The sequence below is a fragment of the Mesoplodon mirus genome, assembly GCF_964341445.2.
Source record: "Mesoplodon mirus genome assembly, chromosome: 19".
In the NCBI taxonomy this organism is placed as follows: Eukaryota; Metazoa; Chordata; class Mammalia; order Artiodactyla; family Ziphiidae; genus Mesoplodon; species Mesoplodon mirus.
The window spans coordinates 14,966,202-14,991,303 of NC_138995.1; the positions used below are offsets into that span (position 1 = coordinate 14,966,202).

Consider the following 25,102-nt stretch of genomic DNA (forward strand, 5'->3'; position numbering starts at 1 on the left):
GTTACATATTGAATGATTCCATTTATATGAAATTCTCAAGAAGACAAAACTATAATGATGGAGAACAGATCAATGGTTGCCAGAGGTTACGGTTGGGGAGACTAAAAAGGGACAGCCTGTGGAAGTTTTTCTGAGATGATAGAACTGTATGCTAATTGTGGTGGTTATTACATAAATCTATACATGTATTAAAGTTCACAGGACTGTACACTCCAAAAAAGGTCGATTTTACTGTATGTTAGCTAAAAAATTAGAGCATATAAATTAGAAAGATAAAGAGGTTATCAAATATGAACTATAAATTAATTTTAGTCACCTGATCAAAAATTAAATGACAAAACAGACAATTTGACAGAGAACTGGAAATTATAAATTATAACAAAATGGAAATTCTGCAAATAAAGTATATAAATTGGAGTAAGGAAGTAACTAATGAACTTAACAGCAGACCAGACACAGTTGAAGAGATAAATAGCAAACTGGAATATGTCGGAAAAAATATTGGGCACAGAATAATAAAATGGCAAAAGGACATAAAGAACAGAAGACAGTAGAAAAGATACATAGGTCAGTACTGAAAGGTCTAAAGGTACTCCCTTCATTTGACTGCTTGTACAGTCAAAGCATCTGTACAAGCATCTCTGTACAAGGAAAAAATAAACTAAACCAAACTTTAATAAGGAACAAAATATCATATACTACACTTAACTGAAATACAGCCATTAAGTTTGAGAATCTTAAATTCAGAAAGCAGCAGGATCAAGGTCTTTAATCAGAAAATGAAAATGAAAATGAAAAAGAAACAAAAAGTTTAACAGTTCAGGGCCCATTCAGCCCAGGACTACAGTTATAAAACAGAGAATACAACATCATAAATGACATCAACATTAGCATCATTTAAATCCATTTCAAAATGGAAAGGGAGAATGTAAAAACTTTGGAATCAGAAGTTAGCTACATGCACCTCTTCTTTTTCCTTCTTTGTTCAATTCAATTAGTCACACTACCCCAGAGATGACCTAAGTAACACGTAAGGGAAACACGTTATACCAGTAAGTGCCAATCACTCATTCAACAAATATTTGCTGAGCATTCTCTATGCCAGGCATTGCAGTAGGTGCTGGGGACTGGCAAGGACACAGTCTCTGTCCTTAAGATCTCAGTCTACTGAGGAAAACAGATTTTTACATTCCAGCCACACAACAAAAAGCAGAAATTGCTAATCAGGGCTTCCCTCGTGGCGCAGTGGTTGAGAGTCCGCCTGCCGATGCAGGGGACACGGGTTCGTGCCCTGGTCTGGGAGGATCCCGCATGCCGCGGAGCGGCTGGGTCTGTGAGCCATGGCTGCTGAGCCTACGCATCCGGAGCCTGTGCTCCGCAACGGGAGGAGACACAACAGTGGGAGGGGCCACAACAGTGGGAGGCCCGCGTACCGCAAAAAATATAAATAAATAAAATAAAATAAAAAGCAGAAATTGCTAATCAATGACAGAACAGAAAATTGTATTTATGATAAGCCAAATTTTGTCATGGCCAAACTAACTCAATATAATTAGAAATTTTTTCTTTTGTGAAATTTAGTGATTTCTGGATCAGCCAAAGAAATCTAAAATCCCATACAGAAAGATATTTGTAGCACAGTACCAGTACACAATTTCTCATCCAAAACCTTTATGGGAGAACTGAGAATTTCCTGAATTTTATAAAGGTAATACAGTACCTACACTGTATGTCATAATTTGCCCACTATGTCTGGAGCAGCAGTTCCATTATCAAACAATATTTCTGCAGTAACACATAAGAATATTCACACCAAATGAGAGAAATAAATATTACAAACAGCCTCATATCTGGTCAGATCAGACTTTAACACCAAAAGAATTATGAAGAACATATGGTTTTCGGTATTTTGGGGATTTCAGAACTGTTAAAGAGATTGTACACCCTTATCTTTATCCAATGACCCTATCATTGTTTAAAATGATGACCCTGGAGAAAAATTACCTAGGTTTGAATCCCAGCTCCACTACTTATTAGCTGTGTGTCCTTGTGTAAATGGCTTAACCTCTCAGAGTTGTGTCCTCATCTGCAAAATGTGTGTGTGTGTGTGTGTGTGTGTGAAGTACCTACCTCAAGGGATTGTTACAAGAATTAAATTAGAATACATGTAAAATTCTTAGCAAGGTGCCTGGCACCCAGTAATCACTAAACAAATGTTGGCCATAATGTTGGCTATATGAACAAATTATTCTTGCATAAAATAATTTTGAGCAAAAACAAGCTGAAGAAAGATACACAGTATCAATACTTGTAAAGGTTTAAAACACATGAAAGTACCTATACTTTAGAGATACTACAAAAATGCAGTAAGAGTATATGTATAACTGAATCACTTTGCTGTATGCCTGAAACACTGTAAATCAACTATACTTCAATTTTAAAAATGCAGTAAGAGAATAAGAAAGAACATGAATGTAAAAGATAATGGTCGGGGCTTCCCCGGTGGCGCAGTGGTTAAGAATCCGCCTGCCAATGCAGGGAACACGGGTTCGAGCCCTGGTCTGGGAAGATCCCACATGCCGCGGAGCAACTAAGCCCACACACCACAACTACTGAGCCTGCACTCTAGAGCCCACGAGCCACAACTACTGAAGGCCACTGCAATGAGACGCCCGCACACCTCAACGAAGAGTAGCCCCCGCTCACCGCAACTAGAGAAAGCCCGCGCCCAGCAACGAAGACCCAATGCAGCCAAAAATAAATAAATCAATTAAAAAATAATAATAATAAAAATAAAAGATAATGGTCAAATCCAACACAGTGGCACATCTGGGAGGGAGGGGAATATGATCAGGGGCAGTGATACACAGGAAACTTCAGCTATACTAGTGATGTTTTATTTCTTAGACTAGGTAGTAGGTAAGTGAAGGTTTATTATTATTTTCCATATGCTTTATATCTGAAACATTTCTAAAAGTTAGATTCAAATACAGCTAATCTATGTAATCAATGTTGTAGACTAACATAACATACTTTTATTACAATGTTGAGGATTTCCTTATTTTTTAAAAGTTTTTACTTGCTTTTCAAAATACTCAAAAACCACGAGATTCCTTAAAATACAACAGCTTAAACACCTATCATAAAAAACAATAAACTCTATGCTTTTTAAAAAATTTTGGTAAGAATATAATGTATATAGTAATGACTCAGCTATATGGAACATAGCTGAGAATCCAAAACACATTTTCATAATCTCGTGCAGCCAATAAAGAGCATCACATCAACACACATCTACACAGAATATCAACTTTACTCTATTTGCAGGTTCTTATTCATCCTTTTCCAGAATAGAACAAATTAGAAAACCAGAGAAACTGAAGAGTGTGGGGGCCAGGAGAAAGAAGCTGTTTTAGGAAAGGACACTGATGGTAGTTAAAGTGTCACCTAACAGCAAGGGAAAAAACAAAAACGGTAGCAAAACAAACAAATAAAATTTACATATAACAGAAAAAAGCATTCAAAAGCATAGTAGCAAGACTAATAAATTCTAGAGATCTGCTATAACAACACTGTGCCTATACATTATATTGTGCAACTGAAAATTTGTCAAGAGGATAGCTCTTATTGTATTCTTACCACAATTTAAAAAATAAAGTTTGTGCCCTTACTTGATTGACTTCTGTACTATTAAAAAAAGTTAAATGATTAATCAAAAAGGAAAAGATCAAATCACTGGTAAATCTCTGCCTTGACTTCCACAATAATTACCTTAATTTACAGCTTTTTAAAAAATATCCACAATTAAAGTATTTATCTTACACACACACACACACACACACACACACACAGAGCATAGTAGTCTGATGATACTTAAGTGTGCTAGCAAAAAGTCTTCAAGTCTCCCTACAGTCCTAAGGGTATTAACAAATTACAAACAGTACCATAATTCATTTTTATAATAAGACCCTGGTTCATCAAGGAATGGTTCAAAAAGATCAACATTTAACATTTAAAGCAGAAGGTAGAAAAAACTGAATATAAAACTATATCCTAACTCATCAAATTATACATTAAATATGTGCAATTTTGTCTATTATACCTCAATAAAGCTGTTTAAAAAATAAAGGTAACAATTACATGAAAACAAAGAGTATCCACTGAATAACCAATTTCTAAAAATTATATAGTTCAGATACTGTCTGCTCTTATTAATTTAACTACCTGACCCATCAAAGGCTGAGAAAGATATATTTAAGTCTATTACCATGACTGTGTGCCTGTCAACTTCTCCTTTTACATCTAACCACCTACATTTAGTATTTCAATGGTTTCAGCCAATGATTAAATGTCTATGTATTTTATATGTACATGCTTGTACACTTTTTCAAAATAAAATGTCCCTCTTTGTCATCTTTTATAAAACTAATAATAAAAAGTAAAACACTAGGACAAGGATAGAAAGGAAACAGAAAAATTAAAAGTCTGACTTGTTAAAGTACAAGGACTGTGGTTAAATATATTCTATTTAATTAATGTCTATTTGATAAATAATGATGAAAAATATAGAGAAAAAAGGAAGTGTGAAATTCATTTTGGAAAAATTTCTACCCAAAATGGTCAAACAAAATTAGGTTTTGGAGCTTAAACTAAATTAGATTACTTTACATACCCAAAGTAATTAAAATTATAAATGTTTCATATAGGAAAGAAAAATTTTAAACAGTATAAGAGACCAGAAAAAAAAAAGACTGCATATGTTCCAATTCTCTTAAATTTTATCCCCCAAATGGAGAAAATGTTTATTTTACAAAATCTCCACAAATCCCTTGTGGGATAAAGATTTTCCTCATACATCAATACCACCTCCAAGCCATTGGAGCCATAATCTCCTCTGTTTTTTCTCCTCTTTTTTTCCTTTGAAATACCTATTTTTCCCACTCAAAAATAAGTTCCCTGAAGCCTGATCCTTATTTGTTTTATTCAGCCTTGTATTCCTCTTGCCTAAAAGAGTAGGAACTCACTAAATACTGTATTTATTGAATTCTAAAGGCTAGAAGTCTTATCTAAAGAAAATATACTTGGGTTTCCCTGGTGGTGCAGTGGTTGAGAGTCCACCTGCCAATGCAGGGGACATGGGTTCGTGCCCTGGTCTGGGAAGATCCCACATGCCGCGGAGAGGCTGGGCCCGTGAGCCATGGCCGCTGAGCCTGCGCGTCTGGAGCCTGTGCTCCGCAACGGGAGAGGCCACAACAGTGAGAGGCCCGCGTACCGCAAAAAAAAAAAAAAAAAAAAAAAGAAAATATACTTGTCCTTTCTAAAGCATACAACATAAAGTGCACTGGCTGCTAACAGCTATGGGAAAGGACTCAACCCAGTCCTCTATTCTACCCTGCTCAGTTAACTTTCTTCCTACTTCTGACCTCACTCCCGGGCTGTGAGCTCTGAGCTGACAGCCAACAGTCAAAAACATATAACCAGGACTTCCCTGGTGGCACAGTGGTTAAGAATCCGCCTGCCAATGCAGGGGACATGGGTTCGAGCCCTGGTCCGGGAAGATCCCACATGCAGCAGAGCAACTAAGCCCGTGTGCCACAACTACTAAGCCCGCATGCCACAACTACTCAAGCCTGGGCACCTAGAGCCTGTGCTCCACAATAAGAGAGCCCCAGCAATGAGAACCCCACGCACTGCAATGAAGAGTAGCCCCCACTCGCCGCAACTAGAGAAAGCCTGCGTGCAGCAACGAAGACCCAACGCAGCCATAAAAAAATATATGTACTTGTTTATTTTATTTATTTATTTATTAAAAAAAAAAAACATATAACCAAGAGGCTGGGGCTCCTGCTTGCTATTTGGTCCTTCTTCCTCTAAACTTAAAGTTTAGATTTGAGCTCTAAATCTAAAAAGAAATCATAAATTAATACTAAATAATTTTCAATATTAAAATTATCTCCTTTTCTATCCACTCACTATACTTGAAGTCTTTCTTGCTAAACAATCAGAAATTAGATCTCAGTTAACTTTACCACTCATTACTGTGTAACAATCCAGTCATTGATTTGTAAGTATGGCTGAAAATACTCAAGGGACCTATGTTAACACTGGGCAAAACCCTCCAAAAGAAGTTACTCTGCTTTCTCTCTCATACTCTCCATATGGCCTATAATTTCAAATTATGCTCCCCACAGAACCTCTATTTCAGATTTTTATCTTGTATGTATATTTGAATTGCTTTAGTGCATTTAAAACTTGCAAAATACTATGACCAAAATAGTAAGGATGCTTAATAGTAAGAAACTTAAACCAAATCATAATGCTGTTGATACTGACTTTTACTTTCCAATATATATCTTATAGACACCACCTGTTATTAATATGACTTAGCTTTCTCACTGTGTTTTTATGGTTTTCTTTCTTTTGGGGAAAGTGGGCGGGGAGGGGGAGGCAGTGCACATCTATTTCTCCTGTATGAAGAATGTGTTCATAGAAGGGAATGTTCTACAGAGTGAAGAAAACGGAGAGACCAGTGTTAGTACATCATTGTTTGAATAAAAGAGATTAAATCTGGGGATAAGCATTTTGGTCTCTGGAGAGGCAAACACCATTGTGGGACAGGGATAGTTCTTTCATCAAGTTTCACAGTGGCCTAGAATGATGAAACACTCAAGACCAGCCAACTTTATATGCTCTGGTTTCAGGCTCACAATGCAGCTTTCTGATTATTAATCACCTTCTTAAGTACTCTTAAGTACCCTGCCTCCCAAACACCTCCATACGAGGAACAGAATGCCCTGGAAAGTAGACACAGGTAATTCAGTAGAAAAGCATAACCCCTTATGAATTATAACACTGTTATTTTAACTTACACATCAGTGAGTTCGATCAAGATGAATCATTCCTAGGTGAAACACTGAAATGGAATTTCTGGATCTTCAAGGCTAAGGCTATGAAACGAGTGACCACATTAAGATACCACCACACCCTGTCTAGGCAGCCAGTTGGCATCCCTCTGAGAGATCTTAAGCTCAATTCTCCCTAAAATGCCACAGTGTTACAGGAATCTTCTTTTATGCTTAATTATCCATAACCAAAACTGAGATTTTTTAAATGGATGTATGTAAATGCAAATGTCTACTGAACGATTCGATCACATTAATTCACATGAAAAGCAATAAAGGCTGAATAGGGCTTCCCTGGTCGCACAGTGGTTAAGAATCCGCCTGCCAATGCAGGAAACACGGGTTCGAACCCTAGTCTGGGAAGATCCCACATGCCGTGGATCAACTAAGCCCGTGTGCCACGACTACTGAACCTGCGCTGTAGAACCCGCGAGCCACAACTCCTGAAGCCCGTGCGCCTAGAGCCCATGCTCTGCAACAAGAAGCCACCACAATGAGAAGCCCGGGCACTACAAAGAGTAGCCCCCGCTCACCGCAACTAGAGGAAAGCCCTCGTACAGCAACAAAGACCCAGTGCAGCCAAAAATAAATAAATAAATAAATAAATTCATTTTTTTAAAAAAGGCCCAATAAACAATGATAGATGAACATGATCAATATCAAATTTGACACAAATAAAATAAAAAGCAATTTTTCACTCTCCTAACCCTGATTTTAGCAAAGATATCCTAGAGTCCTCAATTATCCAAAACTGTCACAAAATTCTCCAAATAAAATCTTAATTTTCTTAAAGATACGCACCAAAGGATAAGATAAATTTTAAGGGAAATATCTGTGCCTAGTGTGAATATAGATGCATTTTTAACTTCTGTATATTTTGATATCTTTCGTATAATGAACATGTATAATTTGAGAATTCTTGCTTTGAAGATTCAAACAAATTAACAAAAACTACAAGAATGGATAAATAAAGCAAAACTGCAAACTTTCAAAATAATAAGATGGTATTCAATCTAAAAGGACAGAGTCACAGTTATCTATGGGCATTTTTCCACACGGTGACATTAGAAAGTTATGAGAAAATGATTTAATACTAAGATAAATTTTCCCTAGCGTATTCTTCATGAATCCAAGTTCTGTTAATTTGGGATAGCAAGAAGGGGGTGGGGATGAGGGGCTCTGGTCTATAAGAAATGAAAGATTCATTTTTAACCTATATTTGACATTAGTTAGAAATAGAGGGGGGAAAAGTCCCACTGACAACAATGCCGAAAACTATAAAATATCTAGGAATAAACTTAGCAAGAAAGGTACATGAACTAGATGAAGACAGATATTAAATCTATGAAACCTTTACTGAAGAACCTAAAACTAAAATAAGATCTCAATAAATGGAAACATCATAATAAGGAAAAGTTATCCTCATTAAAAAATGTCAGGCCTCCCAAAATTAATATATAAATACAGTGCAATTCCAAACACTGGGCTTGGGCTTCCCTGGTGGCGCAGTGGTTAAGAAGCTATCTGCTAATGCAGAGGACGCGGGTTCCAGCCCTGGTCCGAAAAGACCCCACATGCTGCGGAGCAATTAAGCCCGTGTGCCACAACTACTGAGCCTGTGCTCTAGAGCCCACGTGCCACAACTACTGAGCCCACGTGCCACAACTACTGAAGCCCGCGCACCTAGAGCCCATGACTCAACAAAAGAAGCCACCGCAATGAGAAGCCCGCGCACTGCAGAGTAGCCCCCACTCGCTGCAACTAAAGAAAGCCCGTGTGCAGCAATGAAGACCTAAAACAGCCAAAAATAAAATAAATTTTTAAAAATTAATTAAAAATAAAAAAACACTGGGCTTTTCTGAGGTTTTCTGAACTCAACAGAATTATTTTCAACCCATACAGATATAAGAATAAATGTTTAAGAACAGCCAAGAAAATGGAAAAGTACAGTGACAGGAGCTATTCTTAACAGAGTGTAAGTTTCTATAAAGTTATGATATTCAAAACAGTAAAATAATGGTACAGGAAGAGTAAAACAGAACATCCAGAAATAGAGCAAACATATATGGGAACTTTACATATGATAAAGTGGCATTTAATTCATTGAGAAAAGGATGGTTTATTTAGTCTAGACATAGTTGGCTCTTTATACAAAGGAAAACCATAAGACCCCTTCACACTATATAAAAATTAACTCCAGATTAATAAACGCATGTGTTATACAACAAAGAATTAATGTACCATAAGATGTTCCTACAAGATAAGGAGAAAAATAACTTGAAAGAAAAATGAACCAAGGACATACAATTCTCAGTAAAGGAAATCCAAAAGCCCAAAAATCATATCAAAAGAGGCTAGCTCCAGCAATAGTCAAGGAAATTAAAATTAAGACGAAACTGAGAAACCATTTACCAACTAGCAGAGCAGCAAAAATTAAATTAAGTAATTACGTCTAATTATGTGATGTTATGGAGAACCCACTGCTAGTGGAGATGGAAATTATGACAATCTATTTAGAGAGTAATCTGGCAATAATAACATTTAAAATATAATTCCTTTAACTCAGAAATCCCACCTTGGAGATTCTAGCCTGTAGAAATAATAGCATCAGCAAATAGGGTGACATGTACAAGGATGTTTACTGTAGCGCTGTTTGTAGTGGCAAAATCTAGAAACAGCCCAAATGTCCACAAGAAAATAGCTGAATAAATTACGTAGAGTACATCCATACTATGAGACATAATAGGGATATTTTTTTTTATTTATTTTTTTTTTTTGCATTACGTGGGCTTCTCACTGCTGTGGCCTCTCCCGTTGCGGAGCACAGGCTCCGGACACGCAGGCCCAGCGGCCATGGCTCACGGGCCCAGCCGCTCCGCGGCATGTGGGATCTTCCCGGACCGGGGCACGAACCCGCGTCCCCTGCATCGGCAGGCGGACTCTCAACCACTGCGCCACCAGGGAAGCCCCATAATAGGGATATTTAAAAGAACAAGATAGAATTATATTTACTGACTATGATGTGTTAAGAAAACCTTGTTACAGAGTAACATAAAAAGTATGATCAAAAAAAAAAAAAAGGTATGCTCTACCTTTTGTAAAAACAAAGAATCCCGGGCTTCCCTGGTGGCGCAGTGGTTGAGAGTCCACCTGCTGATGCAGGGGACACGGGTTCGTGCCCCGGTCCGGGAGGATCCCACATGCCGTGGAGCGGCTGGGCCCGTAAGCCATGGCCGCTGAGCCTGCGCGTCCGGAGCCTGTGCTCCGCAACAGGAGAGGCCGCAACAGTGAGAGGCCCGCGTACCGCAAACAAAACAAAACAAAGAATCCCTATATATGCACATTAATGTTGTATATATAGTACTTGACAAAGCATGGAGAGAAATGTTGAAGTATACCCATAACCTGGTAAAATGGCTGGGGAGTAATAACAAAGGGATTAGGGAAATGAACAGCTTTTTTTTAGAAGTATGTATTTAGATTTTTTTCATTTATTACAATGGACCTCTATGATGCTGTAAATTAAATAGATTAAGACTTTTACAAAATCCTCAGCACTATTAAAGTAGATTATTCAAACACAAGGGGAGGGCTTCCCTGGTGGCGCAGTGGTTGAGAGTCCGCCTGCCAATGCAGGGGACGCGGGTTCGTGCCCCAGTCCGGGAGGATCCCACATGCCGCAGAGCGGCTGGGCCCGTGAGCCATGGCCGCTGAGCCAGTGCGTCCGGAGCCTGTGCTCCGCAACGGGAGAGGCCACAACAGTGAGAGGCCCGCGTACCGCAAAAAAAAAAAAAAAAAAAAAACACAAGGGGAGAGGGACTTCCCTGATGGCGCAGTGGTTAAGACTCTTTGCTCCTAATGCAGGGAGCCTGGGTTCAAGCCCTGATCAGGGAACTAGATCCCACATGCATGCCACAACTAAGAGTTCACATGCCACAACTAAGGAACCCGCATGCCACAACTAAGACCCAGTGCAACCGAATAAATATTAAAAAAAATTCACTTTGTTATACAGCAGAAACTAACACAACATTGTAAAGCAATTACACTCCAATAAAGATGTTAGGGCTCCCCTTGGCGCAGTGGTTGAGAGTCCACCTGCCGATGCAGGGGACACGGGTTCGTGCCCCGGTCCAGGAAGATCCCACATGCCGCGGAGCGGCTGGGCCTGTGAGCCATGGCCGCTGAGCCTGCGCGTCCAGAGCCTGTGCTCCGCAATGGGAGAGGCCACAATAGTGAGAGGCCCGCGAACCGCAAAAAAAAAAAGATGTTAAAAAACAAAACAAAACACAAAGGGAGAGTCAGTAACAAATCACTGAACTATCAACATATTTCCATTTTGGGGGAAAGACTGAAGTTCTCAATTTACTATTAGTTTCTTCAGCATAAATGAATTACGTAATAATAGGTATTCAAAAGAAAGAAAAAAGATGGCAGGAAGAGTAGATTTCTTTGCTGTCACTTGAAGCTTTTGCATAAGAAAGAGTCTGAGCAAATTGCAAAGAGGAAAGGATAATATCAATTTTAGAATTAAACATCTAAATAATATTTTCAAAGACACGGAGATAAGGTTTTATATATGTTCTAAACCTGAAAATAAACTTCACTGATATCAACTCTATTGGTCACAAGTAAATGACCTGTAGTAAACTTCCAGAGCTCACACCGGACCCTGACTGCTTTTGGCTTGACCAATTACCATATATCTGAGGACCTGAACATGTTTCCATATTATTTTCATTCACATCATCTATTCTGCAGAGTAGCTACTAAGTGCCAGGCACTGTGCTATGTACTAGGGATGCCATCAATTAGATAGTTCTAGTCCTCTGAAGCTCAGGAAAAGTAAACAATTCAACAAATACTAAAAAAAAAAAAAAGGTACTATACTCCTTTGCCTGGTGTAGAGAGGAAGGAAGAATAGGTTCACCAGATAGAAGGGAGAAAGAAAAGCATTCCAGGTATAAGCAGAACAGGTACAATGAAAGAAAGAACATGGAGTATTCAAGAAACAGCAAAAGGTTCAGTGTGTGTAAATAGAATAATACAACCAAGTGCTAGTAAAGTCAAATTGTAAGCAACTTCCTCATTCTACTTTCTTAAATAATCAACACCATCTATTAAGCTTTCATCATGTAAAGTTTCTAAAGAAAATACAGAGGTCATGTCTTCACTGACAGAGAGAAATACACATTTAAAAAAATCAAATATATTTATTGAGTACTATCAGAAAAAGAGGCTCAGGGACTTCCCTGGTGGTCCAGTGGCTGGGACTCCATGCTCCCAATGCAAGGGGCCAGGGTTCAACCCCTGGTCAGGGAGATGGATCCCACGTGCTACAACAGAGAGCCTCATACCGCAACTAAGACCCGATGCAGCCAAATAAATAAGTAAATATTTTTGAAAAAGAAAAAGAGACTCTTTCTTTTTTGTTTGGTTGACTGTTTTTTAAATTTTTGGCCACAAAGAGCGGCATGCAGGATCTTAGTTCCCTGACCAGGGATCGAACCCACGCCCCCTGCAATGGAAGCACGCAGTCTTAACCACTGGACCGCCAGGGAAAGCCCAAGACTGCTTCTTCTTACAACAGTTTTTCTTCAGTAATCATACCCAAAAAAACCCTAATATCTACAAAGATTCAATTAACTCTACACAGCATACCTATTTTTTCAGTTAGTTTCCCCATTCATTTCAAACCAGTATTTTCACCATATTTTAAAAGTATTATGTTATTAAAAATTTCAAAAAGTGGGAAGGGAATCTTTCGTGCAGACTTTAAAAAAGGAATTTAAAAAATTAACTTCCCTTCCTTTTCTTCAGCTTGAAACTGAACAATTTCCCAACAGTGAGGTTTAGTAAGTAGCTACTAAACTGAGCTGCAAAAACACTGATGGAACTTCTTTTAATTTGAGTTGTTCAACTGTGTGATCATTCACAAAAGTTACATCTTATAACCAAGTAGTGTACATCATCTATGCTCTGACAGTCTTAATTTTAACCCAAAGGCTTATAAGGAGGGGAGTGCAAATATTTTACAGTTCCAAAGATCTAAGTTCATGCCTTTCTCATATTTGCTCTTCCCAAGAATCCATAACATTAACCTCAAAGCCAGATAAGCTGCAAAGCCTAGGATGCTCAGCCCAACACAATCAGCTACAACATGCAAACTGGAGTGAGCAAAGCAATTGCATATCAGGTTACACTGTGACTGCTGCACTGTAACAACAGAGAAAGGAGGGTAAAAACTACTTGCCTTTAAGATGTCTTTAATTATTAATAAAGTACAAAGGTCACATATGTTTTCTCCATCTTTAAAAAAAGAAAAAACAAAATTTTTTCCTTCTAAGACTGTTTTTCACTGGTAATGCTTATAACTCATTAATTTTCTCTCTCCAATGGTCTGAGTAGGCCAAAACAAGGCCCCCCCAAAAAAGGCAAAATTTCCAAGTACCTAGTGAAAAAAGCATTTCTCATTTTAATCACATTATCCTAACCCTTGCCCTTTTTTGTACAAAAGTGTTAGTTAATACTGACTCAACAAGTTTGGCAAGTGTGGGTTTTTTTTTTTCTTCCACTTTTGGACTCTTCAAACTTTGACAAGAGATTGTTCCAGTAAGCAGAACTCATGGCAAATTAAGCGTTTTATGTTACTCCTTCAGTGAAGAAAAACCTTACATGTACTTTGAAGGTAGAAATGACACCTTTACTGATACAAAATTTTCTATACAAAAAGCAAATGGAGGGCTTCCCTGGTGGCGCAGTGGTTAAGAATCCGCCTGCCAATGCAGGGAACACGGGTTTGAGCCCTGGTCCAGGAAGATCCCACATGCCACGGAGCAACTAAGCCTGTGCGCCACAACTACTGAGCCTGCGCTCTAGAGCCCGCGAACCACAACTACTGAGCCCACGTGCCACGACTACTGAAGCCCACGCACCTAGAGCCCATGCTCCGCAACAAGCCACCGCAATGAGAAGTGCATGCACCGCAACGAAGAGTAGCCCCCGCTCGATGCAACTAAAGAAAGCCCACATGCAGCAATGAAAACCTAATGCAGCCAAAAATAAATTAATTTTAAAAAAAGCAAATGGAAAAATCCTAATACTTTTTAACAAAGATGATTTTCAAAACCTATAAGCCAAGAAACATAAGAACTTAGATAAATCTATATGTTCCCATAATTTTAAAACTGCTTGCTACTTTAATACCATCCTGAATGAAAGAAACTGAATGTAAGTAACAAAGGGATGAAATAATGCCAAAATCAACTGAGAACGATTCATAAAGGAAGACTGAATGACAAGCACCTAAAACAGATAAACAAGTTGCTGCAGTTTGAAGAAAGGTAACAGTTTTAGATTTTCTGAAGCTAAATCTAAATAAGAGTTTTAAAGTTTTGATATCAAATCCTGCTGTATACACAAAATTTTTAAATCCTCAGCAAATGCAAATAAGGGGATTAAGCATTTTGAAAATCTGCTTTGGTATGTATTTTCCCAATTCAATTTTTTTAATTAAAAAATAATCTTTTGGAAAATACTCATTCAACTTTTTCAATTTGCATAGAGTTGTTACAGATCACATAAAAACTTGAGTTTTTGGTTTTGTACACGACTTATTTCAAGACTACTTTAAAAATAGTGAGATGAAAAATATCACCAAGGCATTGCTGACAATTTTTGAACTTTATAGTTTCACTCTAAAATTCATCTTCAAATCTAGAACTGCTGTCAGTGAAACAGATCAAAGAACAAGCAACTGCTCCAAAAGAAAATAAACTGAGGTTTCCTAAACAATGTTTATTCCAAGTATAATCCCAACAACCCCTTAGACAAAGTAGACATTCGAGTATGTGCTGATCAATCAAAGGTGCACTAAAATAGGGGCTTCCCTGGTGGCGCAGTGGTTAAGAATCTGCCAGCCAATGCAGGGTACACGGGTTCAAGCCCTGGTCCAGGAAGATCCCATATGCCGCAGAGCAACTAAACCTGCACTAAGCAACTAAGCAACTGAGCCTGCACTCAAGAGCCCGCGGGCCACAATTCCTGAAGCCCGGGCGCGTGAAGCCCATGCTCTGCAACAAGAGAAGCCACCACAATGAGAAGCCCACGCACCGCAACGAAGAGTAGCCCCTGCTCACCGCAATTAAGAGAAAGCCCGCACACAGCAACAAGGACCCAATGCAGCCAAAAATAAATAAATAAAATAAATAATAATTTTTTTAAAATGTGCACTAAAATAAACACTTTACTTATCATTTGCAAGGCAAAGGATGCTTTCTCCAATTGAATGCAAACTACCTAATAATGGATGACATTTAAATACCAGTACATAATACCATGAAATGAACTGAGTAAATAACACCTATCTGATAGCTCTTCCAATACGTTGTTTTAAAAGTGTATCTCAGAGACTTACCTGGTGGCTCAGTGGTTAAGAATCCGCCTGCCAAGGCAGGGGACACAGTCCGAGCCCTGGTCTGGGAAGACCCCACATGCCGTGGAGCAACTAAGCCCATGAGCCACAACTACTGAGCCTGCGCTCTAGAGCCTGCGAGCCACAACTACTGGGCCCGTGTGCACAACTACTGAAGCCCACACACCTACAGCCCGTGCTCCTTAACAAAGACAAGCCACCCCAATGAGAAGCCGCACATTGCAACCAAGAGTAGCCCCTGCTCACTCCAACTAGAGAAAGCCCGTGCGCAGCAACGAAGACTCAGTGCAGCCAAAGATAAATAAATAAATAAATAAATTTATTTAAAAAATAAATAAAATTTAAAAAATATATAAAAGTGTATCTCAGAAATGGAACATTTCAGTAACAACTACAAGGGGATACTTAGTAAATGAGTGAGGATTCCATATATGTTCTGTTTGACAGTTCTTTAAACCAAAAGAGAAAACTCCATAGCTTCAGAGTAAATACACAAATAGTAAATATATTTTTGAAGTCTCCTTAAAACAAATAACAAGAACACTATTTACAATGAAAACATTCACTCTTCTACTAAGACATCATAGGACTAGTACAGGAATTTATCTACCTGATAATAACCTGATAAGAACAACGAACTTAAACATGGATTAGAAGTATTAAAAGATTTGATCCAGTTCAAGTTATAAATTCAAGTTTCAGCAGTCACTAGGCTACAATCTCAAATAAGTTATTTCTCTTTTGCAGATGTTAAAACGCAGGCTGAGGTGAAATAGAGGTGACTCAATCACACCTAACTTGAAATGTAAGAAATAATCAATGAATTGCAGTGAAATGCTTTTTATTCAAGCATGCTATACTGCAAAACATACGTTAAGAGTAGAATAAAAGTGATGAAATTATGGGTACCTGGACAGTCTATATTTTTAAAACAAAAGTTAAGGGGTATACAGTCTGACAAGCACTATGGAGAACAGTAAAAGTGAATATTTAAAATCCAACTATCCCCAGAAAAATCCAATACTCGAAGTCAATCCAAGTATCTTTTTAGAGTTAGTCAATGAAGAACACTACTGTACAAACCACTTGAAAGTTAAAATCACTAGGAAATTTTCATTCACTCCTCTCTTCTGTTAACTAATCCCTACAGTAGCCAAAAAAGTTACTTTCCTTTCTACCAATGTCAGATTAAGATTCTTTTACAAAAAAAAAAAAATTCTTTTTCACAGGCAGATTTCCATGGGCAGGGATATACATCAAGAAAAATACTAAGTGTCAAAAAGTACCCAAAAGCTAAGTGTTCAGCATAGGAAGTGTCATTCCACAAATGAGAAAACATTTGACAGCCTCTCCCTACCACCTTCCCCCCAAAAGCCCTTTAATGAACTTTATAAACATTTACTGTTGAAGTACACTCTGAGCGAGTGGTTCGACGAACCTCCTATACCTAACAAGGAAACACAACCAACGTCCCGACTCTGTCAAGCGGTCAAGAAGATCGGGAGAATTATTAGTTATCGACGCCTGCAGGATCAGGAGTTTGAGAGAAGAGTAAGCAGTGTATTCGCAGGTGAGTTTAAGAAAATAGAGATGGGGGGAAAAAAAGCCCGGAAAATTGGGAAAGAAGTTGGTCGGAAGGCTAGAGAGAAGCGAGGCCAATGTCCAGTTTGAAAAGAACGGCAATGCAGGTGCAGACGACGTTTAACTGAGCATTTGGAAGTGCTGAAGAGAGTTCCACGAAAGACCTGACCCAGGTACAAGATACAAGAACGCTGATATGTGGCATAGAGAAGACACGCGGGGGTGAGACCCGCCCCGCAAACCCCAAGCTCTCTGAATGAGCCCCAAAAGGAGAAGCACAGCCTGAAAAAATCAATGGGTCCAAGGAGGCCCGCACCGGCCGGGCAACGCCACAGCAAGGAACGCAGCCGCGCGCGGACCCTCCCGGTCCGACGCCTCGGGGTCGGCGCTCAAGAAGTCGTAACAACCCCTGAGCTCCGGGCCCCTCCTGGCCCAGCTTCTGTCCTCTCTTCACCCGCCACGGTCTGGGACCGGACACCTGGGATTGACAGGAAGCTTCTGGCCGAGCGCTCCCGGCAGGCGCGGGGTAAAAAAAGGCAATATGCTTTTAGCGCCGCGAGTGACACTCACCGGCCCGAAACCTCGAACGAAACCTGCAGCTCCGGGGGCGGCAGCAGCAGTGGCAGCAGGGGCAGCAGGAACCGAACATCCAAAATGGCGGCTCCCTCGGCCTCACCACCGCTACTGCAGGCGGAGGGATCCGTAGGTCGGAAGGAGTTTTTAACTAACTTTGCACACTATCGCAGAAACTTCGGTCCCTATCTCCCTATGCTTGTCGATCCCGCGTCCCCTGACCGCAACTTCTCGTGCCTCCCCTCTCCTATTATCCAAGAACTCGGACCCCGCCGAGGACTATTTGCCAAGGAGGAGGTGACTGTTCCTGGCAGAGCGACGCAAAGCGTAGCAAGGGTCGGGGCTGTCACTGATGACGCGAGACGCTGCTGCCGAGTCACCGCTGCGAAGAGTCTGAGCGAGAAAGATCCGGTCGACCCCAGAGCCCACGGACATTGGTTCCGCTTTGATGGTGGTGATTGGGGGTGGGTGGGTTGGGCTACCAGGAAGTGGCGGGGCCACCTGAAGAGGGTGGGGCTAGCAAGGTATGAAGGAAGTGAGGAGGCGAGGCAGGTGGGGGCGGAGAACACTGAACCTGGCTGTGCCGGTCCTAATCCACCAGAACCCCAAATTCTCACCTATCACGTTTGAGACCTTAGCTTTCTCTTTAGCTTAACTTCAGGAACATGCTCCAAGTGGTCTTGGATTCTGAGGTTTTTATGGAGTCTTTGCAATGTATTTTATAAAAATAAAAAGAGAGGATGACACAGAAGAATAGATTCCAAGCCCAGTATCACCTTTCAACCTGTGCATTGAAAAAGATATTTAAACTCTCTGGGCTTCAATTTCCTCAAATGTAAAAAGAGAGGATTTGGACTAGTGATAGCTAAAACTATTCCAGAATGGGCTTTCTGACTGTGATTCCATGCACTAATGACCTGAGCCAAAAACAGTCCAACCATACAGGTCCTGGCTTGATAAATAATCACTAACACCTGACACGAATATTTTCCATGTTTATGTGAAGAGAGCCAAGATATCTTGGCCCGTTTAAAGGAAAGGTGACCTACCATTCCTTCAGATGAAATGGCAATAAAGTATCCCTGAAAGTGAATAAAGCAGAGCACCTAGCTAGATGACAAAGAGAACTGAACTAACCACAAATCTTGAGTTTAGGACCTGTCATCGGCAGGGGGTTGTACTTTTTTACTTTGCCGGTTTCATGCAGGGGATTTCAAAACAGTTTACAAAAACTGAATTGAGTAGGCCCGCCTGTACAATTTCGTTCTTGAACTACTGGGGCATGCCAAGTGGCTGTAAAGAAAGGAGGCCAAGGGAGTAATAATAGTAATTATCATTTTTCATTATTAAATATTGATATCACATTGTTTATAAAAGCATCTTCGTATATGTCATCTAATTTGACCCTCGCGACAACCTCCTGAGTCAGACTAGACAAGCGTAAGTAACTTAGTTTTACAAATAAAGAGACTGATGCTCAGAGAAGCTGTAACTTGCTAAACGACCCTCCCTCTCCCCTCCCCCACTGGGGTTCGTCTATGTGGTACCACCTTAGGAGTTAGAAAATTGTAGGCACCCACTCACCCTCCCCCACACTCAGAGTGGTATCAACCGAGAGCAAATGATTTGGGGAGCAGAATGCTTATGGAATTCAGTCACCTCATATCCCCTCCATGCGCTACTGTATAGTGCAGCTCTTGATGACAGGGCAAGTAAAGTGTAAAACTAGAACACCATAATAATGCCATAATGCAGATTTCACTGAGGTATAGCTATACATGCTGAAGTACAGTATGGGGCTCCCGTAAAAGTAAGGAGTTTGCAGGTTCCAAAGCAGTTACCTACAGCATTCTGTTTGCAAGTCACAAAAATTTGCTTAGAAGTCGAATTTAAGTGTTTACCATTGCAAACCACAAAAGAAAAGTTAAACTATCTTCTTAAGAAACAAGAAGGAGCTTGGATTCTACCATGCCAAGTAGCAGAACATTAAGGAGAAAATGACAGACATTATAAAATGTAAACCCTCTTCATGTATTGTTTTACTTATATTTATCTTTATAATTACCAAGCTCCTCTAGTAATGCAACTGAAAATTAAAAGCAATTGACCCAATATATAGGATAGTCATCATTATCCTGGGATCTTTGGTTTCTGTGGCTGGCTATTAAAGTTTGGAAAAACTTGCTGCCCATCTACTCAAACATAACCTCAAATTTCAGATAAATAAATTACAGCACATCAGTAAAGTAGAATACTATGCTACCAATAAAAAATGAAGCTATACCTCTATCTTTATTAGCAGGGTATGGCAGATTTTTTAAAACATATTACAAAATAGTATTATAGGGCTTCCCTGGTGGCGCAGTTGTTAAGAGTCTGCCGGCCAATGCAGGGGACACGGGTTCAAGCCCTGGTCCGGGAAGATCCCACATGCTGCCAAGCAACTAAGCCCATGCACCACAACTACTGAGCCTGCGCTCTAGGGTCCGGGAGCCACAACCACTGAAGCCCACACGCCTAAAGCCCATGCTCCACAACAAGAGAAGCCACCGCAATGAGAAGCCCGCGCACCGCAATGAGGAGTCGCTCCCGCTCGCCACAACTAGAGAAAGCCCGCGCGCAGCAACAAAGACCCAACGCAGCCATAAATAAATAAAATAATTTTTATTTATTTATGGCTGCGTTGGGTCATCATTTCTGTGCGAGGGCTTTCCCTAGTTGCGGCAAGGGGGGGCACTCTTCATCGCGGTGCGCGGGCCTCTCACTATCGCGGCCTCTCTTGTTGCGGAGCACAGGCTCCAGATGCGTAGGCTCAGTAATTGTGGCTCGCAGGCCTAGTTGCTCCGCGGCATGTGGGGTCTTCCCAGACCAGGACTCGAACCCGTGTCCCTTCCATTGGCAGGCAGATTCTCAACCACTGCGCCACCAGAGAAGCCCTAAAATAATTTTTTTTTAAATAGTATTATAGGGCTTCCCTGGTGGCACAGTAGTTGAGAGTCCACCTGCCGATGCAGGGGGCACTGGTTCGTGCCTTGGTCTAGGAGGATCCCACATGCCGCGGAGCGGCTAGGCCCGTGAGCCAAGGCCGCTGAGCCTGCGCGTCCAGAGCCTGTGCTCCGCAACGGGAGAGGCCACAACAGTGAGAGGCCCGCGTACCGAAAAATATATATATATAGTTTTATAAAATGAGCTTGTAAAAAGTGTATATATACACAGAAAATATGTTGAAGGATAAAACTAAAATGTAAAAATGATTATCTTTGGATGGTGGGATTATAGAGGACTTTTATTTTCTTTTTTACGTTTTGTTTTTTGCAATAAGTATACTGTATTTTTATTTGGAAAAAAAAGACTTTCACATTTTGGGGGGAAAAATGTCCTTATAAGATAATGTAGTTTTATGGATCCAAATACTAAGGGAGATTTTTGTTTTAATTTTTTTTACTTTATTTATTTTTGGCTGTGTTGGGTCTTTGTTGCTGCGCGTGGGCTTTCCCTAGTTGCAGCAAGTGGGGGCCACTCCTTGTTGCGGTTCGCGGGCCTCTCATTGTGGCAGCTTCTCCCGTTGCGGAGCACGGGCTCCAGGCGCATGGACCCAGTAGTTGTGGCACACGGGCTCAGTAGTTGTGGCTCGTGGGCTCTAGAGCACAGGCTCAGTAGTTGTGGCTCACGGGCTTAGTAGCTCTGCGGCATGTGGGATCTTCCCAGACTAGGGCTTGAACCCGTGTCCTCTGCATTGGCAAGCGATTCTTAACCACTGCATCACGAGGGAAGTCCCAGATTTTGGTTTTGAAAACAGCAACAGCCAGAAAGGATTCAACAAACTTCTAGCAATAGATAATGGCTGGGGAAAAAAGATCATTGTTTTTATGGTTTTGTTTATTACTGATAATTAGTATGCTTCAGTTTAACAAATAATAACAACAAAAACCAAAAACAAAACTGAAGAGGCATCTTCAGGAGTCAGACCACTCAGATGTCAGTCCTAGCTGGGTTTAACTGACTTTGTGCCCTGAGCAAAGTGTTTAATATCTCTGAACCTGTTTCCTCAGCTGTCCAATATTTATTTATGACTTGCTTTATTCCAAAATGGATTCTAAGTGCCTTACTATCCAGAGGGATCAAATGTGTGAAAGCACTTTGAAAAGTATCAGGCATCATGAGAATATAAGTATAAACACTTTCTGTGCCACCTCACAATCCAACCACAGCATTTACTGATTGCCTACTACCGGTGCAGTAGTGTGTTCTGTCTCACAATTTACAAAAATGTTTTCATATATATTGATTCATTTGCTCCTCACCCACCATGAGCTTGTAAACCATGCAGGCACTATAGCATAGTAGTTAAAAGTGTTGTTTTCTGGTGCTAGACTGCCTGGATTTAAACTTACTCTTCCTCTCTTCATTGTGTGGCCTTCAGCAAGTTACCTAACATCTCTGAGCATTTCTGAACCTCAGTGTGCCCGCCTGTAAAATGGAGTTAATAGTAGCACCAGCATCTTGGGACTTCCCTGACGGTCCAGTGGTTACAACTCCACATTTTCACTGCAGAGGGCATGGGGTTGATCCCTGGTTGGGGAACTAAGGTCCCACATGCCATGTGGCATGGCCAAAAAAAAAAGTATCATCAGCATCTTAAGGCTGATATGATCATTAAATGAGCTGATACATTTAAAGTATTTAGAAACAGCAGGTGGCACTAAGTAAGGGCTCAATAGATATTAGCTCTCTTTAGGATAAATCTTATCATCCCTATTTTAGATACAAGGAAACAGGAGGTCAGGGAAATTAAATGATTTGTCACAGCTTCCAACAGCAGAGATCAGATTCAAATCTAGATCGTCCAACTTTGGATGTATCTTTTAGTCCATACAGTAATCATTCAATGAATGTGCTGCCTGAGTCTTTCTGCTACACCACACTGCCCTGGGTGCACAGAATATGTAACAGACAATGCAAAAGAGACAGTCCCTACCCTGCAGATAATTATAATCTCATTGAGGAAAACTGGATTTTTTTTAATCCAGAAAAATATCAGTGATATTATTACTCAGCAGATAAGTCCTAGTTCCCCAAAATCAGAAATATGAGAGGTCACTGGGCGCCAGAGCAGTGAAAGATGGTTTTTGGAAGACATGGCATGTCAGTTGGAATCTGTGGTACTAGAAGGTGACCTGTTCTCTTGGGCCTGGATGCAGCAGGATTCTTAAGTGACTCGGTATCGGCAGCTGAAGCCATATGACCTTTGCAGCGCATGGGGAAAGCTCTCACTACAGAAACGTGGTCAGCGTGTTTCACAAGGAACTCTTTCTGCTTCTCCACGTGCCAGAGCCCTCAGCCTAGAAAGGAAAGGAAAGAGGGGATGCAACCCTGGAGGAAATACACTGACGTGAGTCAAAGAGGCAGTTCCACTGGCCTGTTTTGCTATCCTTTGAGTCACCTGAATCTATAAATAAGCCTGAGAGACAGAGTGAAATTAGTCCCTCTGTTGTCTAGGTAATGTTTTCACAAAAAGCATTTTTACAATTCTTTTAAGGGTGGCCCCTAAGTACAATTTACCCTGGCCTGAGAAAAGGTTTTAGGAATCAATCCTATAGTTATAAGAAAACCCAGAAATGATGTAAAAATTAATATTCCAACAGCTAACTCCATACACTCTTTGACCTCCTGCCAAGAGCATTAGAAATCTGCTATATGTTCCTTCAAAGTAAAGACCAAAGCCCAGAGGATAGGAGGCTCTGACAAGCTTCCTCTTAGCTTTTTAAATACTTTTTAAAAAGAGGAAACCCATAACTAATAAGAACTTGCTGTATTTGAAAAAGAAAAAGAAAAAAAAAAGAGGCAACCCAAAGTGCCACCTGAGATGTTTTATGTCACAATATTTTTTTAATTAATTAATTAGATTTTTGGCTGCGTTGGGTCTTCGTTGTTGCACGCGGGCTTTCTCTAGTTGTGGCGGGCAGGGAGTACTCTATTGCGGTGGCTTCTCTTGGTGCGGAGCACGGACTCTAGGCACGTGGGCTTCAGTAGTTGTGGCATGCAGGCTCAGTAGTTGTGACTCATGGGCTTAGTTGCTCCACAGCATGTGGGGTCTTCACAGATCAGGGCTCAAACCCGTGTCCCCTGCTTTGGCAGGCGGATTCTTAACCACTGCACCACCAGGGAAGTCCCTATGTCACAATATTTTGTTTTTTCTAGAGTAGCTGTACTTCGTGTGTAAATGATTCTATACTATGCTGGCACCTTTGGAGTGAAAAATCTTACCAGATATGAGACTGCAACCACCTCAAACCCCAACCTGAGGAAATGGTGCCAGTTTCCTGTTTAGGAAGACAAAACTGAGGAGGGGGACTTAGGGGAGGGGGGAATGGAGGCAGTCAAAAGGTACAAACTTACAGTTATAAGATAAATAAGTACTACGGATGTTATGTACAACATGATAATGAGAGTTGCTAAGAGAATAAATCCTAAAAGTTCTCATCACAAGAAAAAAATAATTTAATTTTGTACCTATTTGAGATGCTGGGTGTTCACTAAACTTGTGATAATCACTTCATGATGTAAGTCAAATCATTATGCTGTATACTTTATTCTTATACAGTGCTGTGTGTCAATTATATCTCAATAAACTGGAAGAAAAAGAACAACTGAGGCTACCAGAGAAGGATGAACCATCCAGAAACAGAGCAGGGCTTCTGACTCATTGTTTCCTAGTCAAGTTGTTTTATTTCCTTAGTATGGGCACTGTGATTTCCCTGGAAGGATTCATGGTAAAATGGTTTACTTTTCCTTTAAGGGCAGAGCCTCATCCTTGTTCTTTTAAAATCAGTCAGTCCTACAAGTTGCTTTAAAATTAGCCTGGGAAGTCCAAGAAGTGTTGGGACATCCACAGTAACTGGGGCAGCCAGTTCCTGGTACCCAGTTCAGGGAACACGAAACTCCTCTGCCAAGCTATTCACACATGCCAGAGGACGATCTAGGACTTGACCAGGTGCCAGGGTGAGGTGCCTTATCCCAAGAAGAGGCAGACAGAGAACCATAAAGTTTAAGAGATGGAAGAGATTGTAAATGAGAAAACTACAGACCCACACACAGGTGGCCATATTAAAATTTGTGCCCAGGAGCCCTGATTCCCAAACAAATAGTCAATCCAGGACTAAGGAATTGGGTGGCTTCATCAGCATTTCAAGTCTCGGTTAAGAGCTTCAAAATCGACTTCCTCAGAACCATAATGACATTGTTTTATATTATGAAAGTAAAGGGTATGTGTTACACATATATACTGAAGTATTTACAGATGAACTTACAGGCATAATGTTTGAGATTTACTTTAAATTCCTTCTCTGTCAAAAAAAAAAAAGAGGAACAGATAGGTAGATGAAATAAAAGCAGCACAATACTGATAACTGTTGAAACTGAGGGATGGGTACATGAAAGTTCATTATATTATTCGCTCTAATTTTGTATATGTTTAAATTTTTCATAATAAAGTTTTCTTTGTTTTATTTTTAAGCAGAGGACTTGAATTCCTAGAAGCTGAGCAATACACAATGTGGTTCAGACAAAAATTTCAGCAAGGGAAATCAGAGTCAAATTATGTCTGAGGGCT

General features: G+C 40.3%; 1 protein-coding gene across 1 annotated transcript in view; it reads right to left on the reverse strand.

Annotated features, from left to right (window-relative positions):
- AP1G1 (adaptor related protein complex 1 subunit gamma 1) overlaps nt 1–17,823 on the reverse strand; it is a gene marked incomplete at its 5' end in the record, with an annotated part of 77,790 nt that extends 59,967 nt beyond the window's left edge. Inside the window, one exon of the mRNA XM_082606041.1 lies at nt 17,488–17,823. The remainder of the gene's footprint in view (nt 1–17,487) is intronic.
- Nucleotides 17,824–25,102: the final 7,279 nt, after the last annotated feature.